General features: G+C 34.9%; 1 long non-coding RNA gene across 1 annotated transcript; it reads left to right on the top strand.

The window, feature by feature from the left end:
• The first annotated feature begins 4639 nt into the window (after positions 1 to 4639).
• Positions 4640 to 7529, top strand: LOC142166521 (uncharacterized). The gene is made up of 4 exons (XR_012696929.1): positions 4640 to 4770; positions 4863 to 4957; positions 5507 to 5724; positions 7368 to 7529. It is a non-coding gene; the product is annotated as an uncharacterized LOC142166521 (long non-coding RNA).
• The last annotated feature ends 4082 nt before the right edge of the window (positions 7530 to 11611 follow it).

Raw genomic sequence — 11611 nt, 5'->3', positions numbered from 1 at the left:
CTGTTTCTATGAATAGAGTAATTTATGGAAACTGTGTGTTTGCTCGTTTCTTCAGTATCATATGGACCATGCCAAAAGAAAGAAGGGAGGGCTTTAAAATACATGTTCCTGGAATTATTTGAACGGAATGAAGCTTCTGCTTCCGTGAAATATGTTGATTCTGCCCGAGTCCTTTGAAATTTTGAAGCGAAATTTGTGGTGGCTTCTTTTGAAATTTCAGTCGAAATTCTTTGGCTAAGTAGTTAAATTTTTTGGACGAAAATGTTTTATGTTTTCCAAGTTTTTGATTTCAAGCTAACTTGGCAAGAAATGTGACGAAAGGTTTTCTTTTTCTTGGTTTCAAGCCAAGGACATAAATTGAAGCTAAAGACTCTAATTGAAGCTAAAGGCAGATTCTTGGATAAGATTTTACTAAGTCTTTCTAAAACTTAACTTTAAGCCATTGTTAAGTGATTCATATGTAGCCACCTAGAATAATGACTACTTAGTCATTGTCTAGGCTTTGTGGCTTCTTGCCGTGTGTGTGTGCGGGGTTAATTTATTAATTATTTATCCGTTTATTAGTTAACTGGATAACTGTTACCCTGTAATTAATCAAGTACCCCGTATAATTTAAAAATTACCACAAATTACTTAAAATTTCTTTTTATTTTTAAAATAATTCATATATACTTTATATATTATACTATCGTAGTCATATGCTACCTTGCATGGTACTAGTTTATAATTATCGGGCATTATCGCTCGATCCGTATTTTATTTCAAATTGGCCACTTTCAGCGAAACTCGTTTTCTTTAATCCGCGTACCCCTTTATCCTTCAGAACACTTATTTATCGCTTGTTATAAATAACGCAAGTACGTTAACATCAAGATGATCTCATCCCCAAATCTACCACTACAAGAAATTGGACTAACTGTGGCGACATTTAGTGGCGACTTAATTTGTTGCAACAAAAGTTATGGCTTTTGTGGCGACATAGAAAGTCGCTGCAGTAGGTAAACCTTTAGTAGCGATTTTATTAGGTCGCCTCTACTATGTACAACTAAAGAGAGAATTTTTCGTTCCCGCAAAGAATAAATGTTAAGCTCCAAAGTATTTGTAGCGACAAATAAATAGTCGCCTCTGAATGACCTTTGCGGCAACTTTGTCGCCACTATATGTTACTTTAAAATATAAAAACAAATAAAAGAACAAGCCCTAAAATAATTAAAACAAAAGAGAAGCATAGCCGTATCTCTGTAAAAAAAACAAAATCTTAGTGTCACGACCCGAATTTCCCACCCTCGGGAGTAGTGATGGCGCCTACTAGTGAAAGCTATGCAAGCCAACCAACTGAACTATCTACCTTATTTCCATTTTTAATCCGATAACGGTTAAGAGCCAACAATTAGATAACAACAGAATTGAATAAGCGGAAGACTGCATTGTAGAGATTTAATAATACTGCTAATACCAAACCATAACAAATCTACCCAAGACTGGTGTCACAACTTCACAGACTGTCAAGGAGTACTACAAATAAAGGTCTGAAAGAAATAAATACAATACTGTCTCTGGAAATACATGAAAGAAACAGGAATAGTAGATAGAAGGAGACGCGTCAAGGCCTGCGGACGCCTGCATGACTACCTCGGATCGCCTGATGAACAAGAAAACAACAATCTCACTACGGTCCAAAGTCTACAACACTGGGATCTGCACAAAAGAGTGCAGAGTGTAGTATCAGCACAACCGACCCCATGTGCTGGTAAGTGCCTAGCCTAACCTCGGCGAAGTAGTGACGAGGCTAGGACCAGACTACCAAATAAACCTGTGAAATATAGCGTACAAAAATAATAGGAAGGAGATAACAATGATGGCAATAATGACCAACCAGTGATGTAAATAGCAGGCCACAAGAACACCATAAATGTTTCTCAACGAATAATAGATACAAGTGCAATCAATTCATCAAGTCCTTCAAATATAAATCTTTCGCCTATAAATCCTTCAAGTAATAATCTCCAAGATAATATGCTTTTCAATGAATATATATCGAATATATTTCCTTTAAATAAAATATCTTTCAAATAAGCATCTTTCGAATATAATTCTTTCGAGTAAATGTCACCTTGTGACGCCTCATTCACTTAACATAAAGTAGAGTACAACTTCCAACCCAATTAGGAAATCAACAAGAAAATATGAAGTTATTTTTAGAAATCATTTGATAAAGAAGATACCCTTTTCAATTAAAGTACAATATCGAATGAATCCTTCACCTTTAATACGAGAAATCAATAAATCAAAATATAGTAGAAATTCCTTTTTTTGTAAAGCACAACCTCAAACGGTTTAAGGAAAATTTAGTTGAGAAATCAATTGAGTTAAAAAAAATGTAACAATTGTTGAAATTTGGAGTATTGAACATTTATAAAAAAAAAGAGTAAAAATAGAATATCAAGAGAATTTTAAAGGAATAAAAATCCAATCACTAACAAGAATAAGGGAAACAAAAGCATATTTCACTTTCTTTTCACATCTTATTGCAGGCGTGCAACCCGATCCCATTTCATGTATCTCGTGGCAGGCGTGCCACCCGCTCCCATTTCAAGTATCTCGTGGTAGGCGTACCACCCGCTCCCATTTTATTATGTCTTGTGGTAGGCGTATCACCCGCTCTCATTTCATTATATCTTGTGGTAGGCTTACCACCCGCTCCCATTTCATTATATCTTGTGGTAGGCGTACCACCCGCTCCCATTTCATTATATATCTTGTGGTAGGCGTACCACCCGCTCCCATTTCATTATATATCTTGTGGTAGGCGTACCACCCGCTCCCATTTCATTATATATCTTGTGGTAGGCGTACCACCCGCTCCCATTTCATTATATATCTTGTGGTAGGCGTACCACCCGCTCCCAGTTACAAGCCAACAATAATCACAAGGAATCCCGACAAGGGAACAAAAGCAATATAACAACTTTCCGGCAAAGGAACAACAATATTTCAACAACATCCCGGCAAGGGAACAATACTATCAAAACAAACATCCTGGCAAGGCAACAATAATATCAAACAAACATCCTGGCAATGCAACAATAATATCAAACAAACATCCTGGCAAGGGAACAATGGTGATACTAACATATGAAGCGCAATAAACCACAACGGAGTCATAACAATTATAATACAAGACTCAAGGACATGCTTGACACCAACGTATAGATACTCGTCACCATGCCTATACGTCGTACTCTACAATTAACATGTAGCAATTAAGACACAACTCCTAATCCCTCAAGCTAAGGTTAGATCAAGCGCTTACCTCGCTTTGCAACCAATTCAAAATTTCAACAAGCCTTTGCCTCGCGAATTCGTTCGAAGCTTCAAATCTGGTCATAATAATTCAATATACTCAATATAAATCGTACGAATTAATTCCATATGGAAATACTAATTTTCCAACAAAATCCGAAATTTAACTCAAAATCGCTCGTGGGGACCACGTCTCGAATTCCGACGAAACTTACAAAATCTGATAACCCATTCAACCACTAGTTCACCCATACAAATTTTATCAAATTCCGATAACAACTCGACCTCCAAATCTAAAATTTTCATTTTTGGAAGATTTTGCAAAAATCTTGATTTCTTCCATTTAAATCCGAATTAAATGATGAAAATAACCATGGATTTATGTAATATAAACACTTTCGAGTATATGATAGTTACTTGAGTTGAAATAGTGAAGAACACCTCAAAATTGCCCAAAATCCGAGTTTGAAACTCAAAAAAATGAAAAAAAACGTGTTGTTCGTCCTTTAACTGCCCAGAATTTTCGGGGGCACTATTCATGCGTTTTTACTGTTCATGGGGTACTATTTACGGGATACTCTTCATGGAGTACTATTCATTGTGTACTGTTCACGAGGTACTATTTCTGCAAATTTTCTCCTATTTTCCCAAGTCCGAAATCACTCAGAGACACCTCCGAAACACTCCCGAGCCCTCGGGGCTCCTAACCAAACACATGCACTAACTCAACAACATTCTACAAACTTAACCGTGCGATCAAATCGCCAAACTAACATCATATACCACGAATTAAGCTTTAAAATCCAAAAATTCTTTCAAATTCCATAAAACATCAAATTTTTCATTTTGAGTCCAAAACACGTCAAACGACGTCCGTTTTCAACCAAACTTTACAGAAAGTGCTTAAACCATATATAAGACCTGTACCGGACACCGGAACCAAAATATGGGCCCGATACCATCACTTTCTAATCAAATTTCATTTCCATTTTCCTTAAATATTTTCAGAAAATAATTTTACTCAAAAATTCATTTCTCGGGCCTGAGACCTCGGAATTTGATTCCGGGCATACGCCCAAGTCCCATATTTTCCTACGGACCTCCTGGGACCGTCAAATCTTGGATCCGGGTTCGTTTGCTCAAAATATTGACCGAAGTCAACTCAGTTGAGTTTTAAAGCTCTAATTCATAATTTAATCCATTTTTTCATACAAAAACCTTCCAAAAAATTATACGGACTGCACACGCAAGTTGAAAAATTATTGATAGCTATTTTCAAGTTTTTAAAACACCGAGATAATTATTTAATTTAAAGATGACATTTTGGGTCATCACACTTAGTTCATATCTCTCTTGAGCATTCTCCATTCTCTACGCAAATGTCTGCAATTTATCCATGCAAATCACAAAATATGAATTGTGATTTTAGAGATCCAAAATCCCTATCCGAAATTGTGACTTTTTCAGGTATGTTAGAGACTCAAAAGCTCAAATCACAAATCTTCTTCGGTGGTACATGTTGTTTTCTCAAATCACTCATTTCACATTTGTATATTCAGGTTCCACCTCCAATTTCTCAGACCCATTTGAAAATCTACAGGAGCAATGTCTTGTTTGAAGCCCTTATCGGCGGTGAGGAGTCAGCGAAATTTTGGTATCTCCGTAATCTGAAACTTTCTCTTTTGATATCTTATACCTTTTGGTGTTGTTATTGTGACTGTATGCTGGGTAAAAAAATTAACCCATGTCTGACTTGGTGGTTTAGTGATATGGATTTTGGGTCCTATTTTCCATCTAAAAGTCACGACTAGAGATGATTTTGTTGTTATATTGTCTGGTGAACATATTTTTCTCTTAATTCATGTCGTATTTCTAGCCTTATACAACTCAAAGATCTTGTCCTTAGGAATCATTTTATGGTTTGGATAGTTTTGGTATCTTGTATTGTTGGTCTTATTTGAGTTCATTTTCCTATAATTTTGGTCTTGTTCGTGTTCTATTTTCATATCATCTGTAAGCTTTCTTCCTGTAGCTAATAGAGCTGCAGAATTTAGTTAGTTTTAAAACAGTTCAAGGATTCGAATGCTATAAAAAAATCTTAACATTTATATTGGTGGTGAATGCCTTATTTGTGTTTTATCCTTTCCATTTAGAAATTATTTGATTGTATTGGAGTACTGATATGGTTCTTTAATGTGTTTAGCTGTAATGGCAAACCAAAGTACCATCCTTCCATGTGTAGATTTTGCCCTCATCTTTGGATTGCTTGCCTCTCACAGCAATCATTGCCACTATGATGGCTTCTATTCTTATTGAAAACACGAAGTAACGGAGGACAAGTCTTCTCATGATCGACTGGATTGAGGCGGGGAGAAAATCTAGTGGGAGGTGGACCAAGTGGGCTTCTAGGTGGAGGAGGAGGTAATAGTCTTCCCCTTCTCTGAACATCCACCATCGCCACTCACGTCTGTTCTTACCAGAGCATACTAATGCTTCAAATCTTGTCATCTTCTGATTGTTCAATCGACGTCTTTAAGTTATTTTTCTAATAGTTTTTTATTTCTGCATAATTTGAAATCATCTCAGTTATGATTCAAGTTGTATGATTTGGTTTCATTTTTTGCATGTGTTTATTGTTGTCAAGTTTTGTTTAGCATACTTGAAACATAACTTTAATATTGGTTAGTCTTACTAGTTCAAAAATGTGTCTAGGTTCCGGCCCTTATAAAATTTTGTTATTGTTGTCTTTGTTCTTTGAATTAATTAACTGATTGCCTTTTAAAAAAAATAGGAATGAATAAAAGTTGGTTGAATATTAGGAATAGAATTGGCAAAGGTATAGAGATGGAGTCGGCGGCCTTCTCAATCGGGTGTTCAGTCAACCAAGGGTGAGCATTATGATTCCATATCCTTGTAAAGGGTGTATGAACACCTTGTTCCAGTTAAGCATTGGTGTAAGAGGAGACTAGTTGAGGAACGGTTTCTAGGATTCTTATAAAGTGTGGAAATTGCAAAAGAAATGATATTGCTGAATTTGTGTCCTATTTAAGAGACTTAATCCAGATAATTAACCTTTATATCAACTTCTTTAATGAATCTAGCTTTAATCACTGCCTATTGCTAAATATAGCTTCAATTTAACATATAGTTGTTGATTTTCCTAAACCTACAAATTTGCCAAACTCCCAGTTTACTACCAAGTTATAAATGCTTATAAATGCAGTTAGAATGTTACAATGTGATTTAACCTGATCATTAAATGATTCTGTTAGGTAAAAGTTGTATTGCTATTTTTATTTTGAAGAGGATATGGATGTTTTGAGATGGTTGTTTGGTAGGGATATCAGTAGTTGTGTTTTACGCATAGTCTAGTCTAATGTGGCAGCTTACTTGTTTGTTTTGCAACTTTTTGCCTGTTTCCTGGTGAACTTTGGATATGATCGAAGGTTGGGAAGATTAGTCTATATCACTTTTATCATTACGTTTATCTACATTTTCAACATATTAAGGTAAAGAAAATTCTATATGCTTCCTCCTGGCCTCTGGATACCATAGTGCTATGATACCTATGCAATTGATCTGGGTAAATTTGGGTGCAGATGGATAAAAGTAACTTGTTAACTCATTGCTTTCACTTTAAGAGAACTCTTGTAAGAATTGCTGGCTATTTATTTGTGCACAATACTATCTTAAGAAAATTCAGTGCTCTTTTTTATTGCTTTATTCTTAGTTATGTTGTTTGGGGTGTTTATCAAATCAATTTCTTTATTAAGTTTGCTATACTTTCACATGTTATTGCATGATTGAACTGCTAAATTGATGATGAAGCTTAAAAGAGTTCTCATTGAACCCCTGGATTACGTGTGCCATGTGATAACAAAAGATTTACTAATTTAGGTTTGGGAGTATTGAAACTTTCTTTATAGTGTTGCTAAGATTTATCTTTGAATATGCTGAAACTATTTTCATTGATTTAGTCTTATGTGCTTTATGTCACCCTCTTTTCTATTAAGCATTACATTATGAGAATTGTCAAAGTGATCATGTGTTTTTCTTAATAATAGGGACAATATTCTTAAACGATGACGTCCACCAAGGAAGAGATTGAAGGCGGGCAGTGAATATTTTGTGTTTTTGGTCATATGTATATACTTGCAAATACAATGAAGTATAGTGTAGTATGTAGTTGATATTTTTTAGTAATGGAAGCATTTATAATATTTCGCTTGAGGAATACTTTCGGTGTTTGTTAAATACTTTTAGATGCTCTTATTACCTAGATATAATTCTGGTAATTTATTAGTATAATTAGAAAAAATATTGCTGCTGCTTAATTATTTTTAAAAATTTAAAATCTGTTGAAAATTTAAGCTTTAGGGGCGACAAAAACTTGCTAAAAAATAATTAGTATTTGTGGCGACCAATATTGCTACTAAACCCTATGTTATTATTGTGGCGACCAGAGCTGCCACTGAAGGGTATAATTACTTTTGTGGCGACTACAATCGCTACTAAAAGCTTTTTATCAGTGGCGACCAACCTCAAACCTATTTTGTGGTTGGGTATTTACTTCACCTTTTGTGGCGAGTTAAGTCGCTACAAATATATATTTTTTGTGGCGACTTTATGTAGTCGCCAGAAATAACATTCAGTTACAGTAGTACAAGGTGCGACCAGAAAGTCGCCACTAAAGGGTTATACCAGCGACTTTCCATGCTTTAGTAGCGACATCTGTCGCCACTAAAAGTCCGATTTCTTGTAGTGTACGTCGGTTAACTGAAAACAAAATTTTACCGTATGAAACGCGAGACATAACGTTACATCATCATCATCTTCCCAGCAAGCTTGGTGAGCCCTATTTCATCCCGGGGTAATGTATTATATCTTTTGTTCATATTTTTATCACGTTTTAAGGTATAGCCGGGGCCTTGTTGCCGAAATTATCATAACTATCTTTTTTATCTTTAGAGGCTCCGTAGACATTATGTGGGTCGTGTATGGGTGCTAGAAAGGTCATACGGATTATGTTGTATTTTGGACTCTTGTTTTGGAACTTAACAATGATGTAGCAAAATGAAATGAATTAGTAATATTTATATATATGATCCTTCTACTGTTTAACTAATGGAAACACGCCTTCTCTTGATCATAAGCGAATTGGGTAAATAATGTCTAAAAGTCTTGCTCGACCGGGTCCACTCGGTTGAGCGACGATCACGCTCCCCGAGATTCGGCATGACAAAAATAGATACAAGTAATTAATCATATATATATATATAGCAACACTCAACCAGTTAATTATTTAATTTGTGATTAGTTGATACTCTCTAAGTTAATTAATATTAATTTATTCACTAAGAAAAGAGTTGCAACTTCCCCTCCAACATTTATTATTAGCTCAATTGATGTGACTTATGAAGTTGTAACTTGCAATTGGTAAGAAAGCAAATTGGAATGAGCAATTTTTTTATTTTTATTTTATTTTTTAAATTTAATTCAACAACCCGAGCTTTCTCCTCCCTTAGTAGAGAAAGCATGCTAAAACTCAGAGAAGCAAAGTAAGGAAAATTATAGAAACAAAGTAAAGAAAATCTTTAAAAAGGCTTGTAAATGCCTAATTTTTGCCTTATATATATATAATATGTATGTGTGTGTGTGTGTGTGTTTGTTCTTATTTGTGTATGTATAGGTTTTAAGAGTTGAGTAATGGTTTGATAAATGGGGTAGGGTTTGGGCTAGTGTAATTTAATTAAAATTGCACCAAAATTGGCCCAAAATTTGAGCCCAAACCCAGTCCAAAAGGGGGCTGCCAAGAAAAGCTTAAAACGACGTAGTTTTGTTTTGAAACTACGTCGTTTTGGTTAAGTGACAAGATTCAATCTCATCCACCCATCTTGATTTAATCCAACGGTCCTAGTTTGATCTTCATCCTAGGTATTTAAAGCCTAAAATCTCCAAAAATTTGCCCAATTTCCTCATTATTTCCTTTCTCTTCTTTCCCTCTCATCACTCTCTCTTCTCTCTCCCCCCAAGCCGCTGTCGCCGCCCCACCGCTGCCGGCCGGAAATCGCCGCCGCCGGCAGACCACCTCCAAACACCTCCAAATTCACACCATGTAATCTCCACAACTTCCTCTTTCCATATCTCCAAACCAAATCCTTCAAAAATCCCTCAAACTCCTTGAATCTTAGATCTAGGAAACTTTCGCGTCACTTTTTTGCCCAAATTATTGAAGCTCCAACCACTACCACCCCACAATACCTACATCAATGGGTAGAGTTCCTCAAGACCTAGCTATTGATGCCAATTTCACCCTGAAAATCTGGCGACCTCCCCGAACACCCTTTTTTGGCATACCACTATTTTTCGGCCACTTGAATTGTAAAATGGTAAAATCCTATTCTTTTTTCATGGATGATTTTTTATTTTTATTTTTATTTTTATTTTTTATTATTAATTATTTTAGCATTAGTTTTTGAAGTTTTGGAATGTTAAATTTTCTGTTTTTGCACTTGTTGAAGTAGTAAAATAGCTTTGTGTTGATTAAAGTGAGGTAGCGAGGAAATGCTTGAGAGTATATGGTAAAATCGTAATCCTGCCTCGTTAATAATTTTTTGATATTTTTTAGTTAAAGTTAGTTTCTATCTTGTTTCTTCATTTAATCCATTTTTATTATGTTTGTCTAGTTGGTTTTATTAAATCGCTCCAGCGATAACGTGCGTTTCGTTTGGCTTTAATAGTTAATTTTTGTTTGCTTACGATTGGTTCATAACACATGTGTGAAGTTTAATTACATGTTTTAATATTAGGTTTAGTTTGAATCAACAGGGTGATATTGATGTTGTTAAAATCTGAAGTTTATGTTATTTTATCACAAAATAGGGTGCTAGTAGCCTACTTTTACTAGTTAGGGTGGCTGAAATGATATTTTTTTTTCTTTATTTCTGACATCGTAGATTTTCTTTGACCTTTGGACGGATTTTGAACTGTGTTTAACACACAATGTCAATTTTTGTCGGACAGACATTTGGTGAACCAAAATCTGTCCAAATTTGCCTATTTAAGGGCTGTCCTTTCCTCACTTTGGGGGGACTCCATCACACTTATAGGGGGCATTTTTTATAATTATTTTGTCACAAAAACAAAATAAAAATTCAGCAGTTGAACACATGAAAAGTAAGCTGAAATGGTGAGCTTTGGGAGTGAATCTTAGACTGCAAACTTTTAGAAAAGTATAAGTCCTCTTTAGAGTTCGTTTCTGGGTTCCCTCTCTAAGTTTTCGGGTTGTTTTAACACGGATTTGCTGCTGGTTTTGCTGTTGTTCTGCTGCTATTTTTATGCTGCTTTAGTTGCTGACTACTGTTTATTCTTTTGCTACCAGGTAATCCTTTAAGACTCGTAATGTACGTATTTTCAGCAATGGGAACAACTTGAACATGTTGCACCATTTAAATGTGTTTGATGTGATGAATAGTTTGACAACAAAAGAGCTTGTATGTTATTGTTATGTATCAAGCATGTGATAATGTGAATATAGTCCTTCATAATACTTGAATATTAAGTTGTAAGTTTTTGAATGTGATATGTAAGTCGTTTATGGATTTTTTAAGCATGTTTTCAAGCTATTATATCCGAGTAACAATGCTAAGTATGCCACGAATGACTTTAGGTGTATAACACATAGCATGAGGTCGTTTTAGTTGCTGAAATTTCACTGCCAACATATGCTTCTAAGAATGCTGTGATAATATCTTTGTGAATCTGGCCATTTTGCCGGATTTGCAAAAATGACTATTTTTGTAAAGTGGACGTTTATACAATTGTGACTATGTAGTTAATGGTCATGAACTCAAACTAAGTAAAGAGCTAAGATTGCATCAACTTTGGGCCTTATTGAATCAAAGATAAAAGTTGGCCCATTTACCTTTAAACAACAAAATTACCCCTTTTCTTCTATATAGCATTGAGCCAATTGAAATTCATTTCTTGACCCATTTTAATAATAAATTCCAGCAGCCCAAAAGCTCCATACAAGCTGACCCATTTTTTTTTAACAAGAAGTTGGCTCATTTCTTTTAAAATAGATAAAGTTGGTCCAACATTCATTTGCATAATTTTTTCCAACTATAAAGCTCGAAAAAATAATAATAATATCAGATTTTTCTACTATTTTAATTAACTAATTTCCCTTTAGTTAATTTAAATGTTAGGCAAATAGTAGGTGTGCTTTAACTTCACGGACTCACTTGTGTAGCGTGACACTTAACTTTTAATAAGTTAATTCATCAATTTCATGTCATATTCAATA

Source organism: Nicotiana tabacum, chromosome 11 (assembly GCF_000715075.1).
Source record: "Nicotiana tabacum cultivar K326 chromosome 11, ASM71507v2, whole genome shotgun sequence".
Taxonomy (NCBI): domain Eukaryota; kingdom Viridiplantae; phylum Streptophyta; class Magnoliopsida; order Solanales; family Solanaceae; genus Nicotiana; species Nicotiana tabacum.
This window is presented reverse-complemented; position numbering and strand designations above follow the sequence as displayed.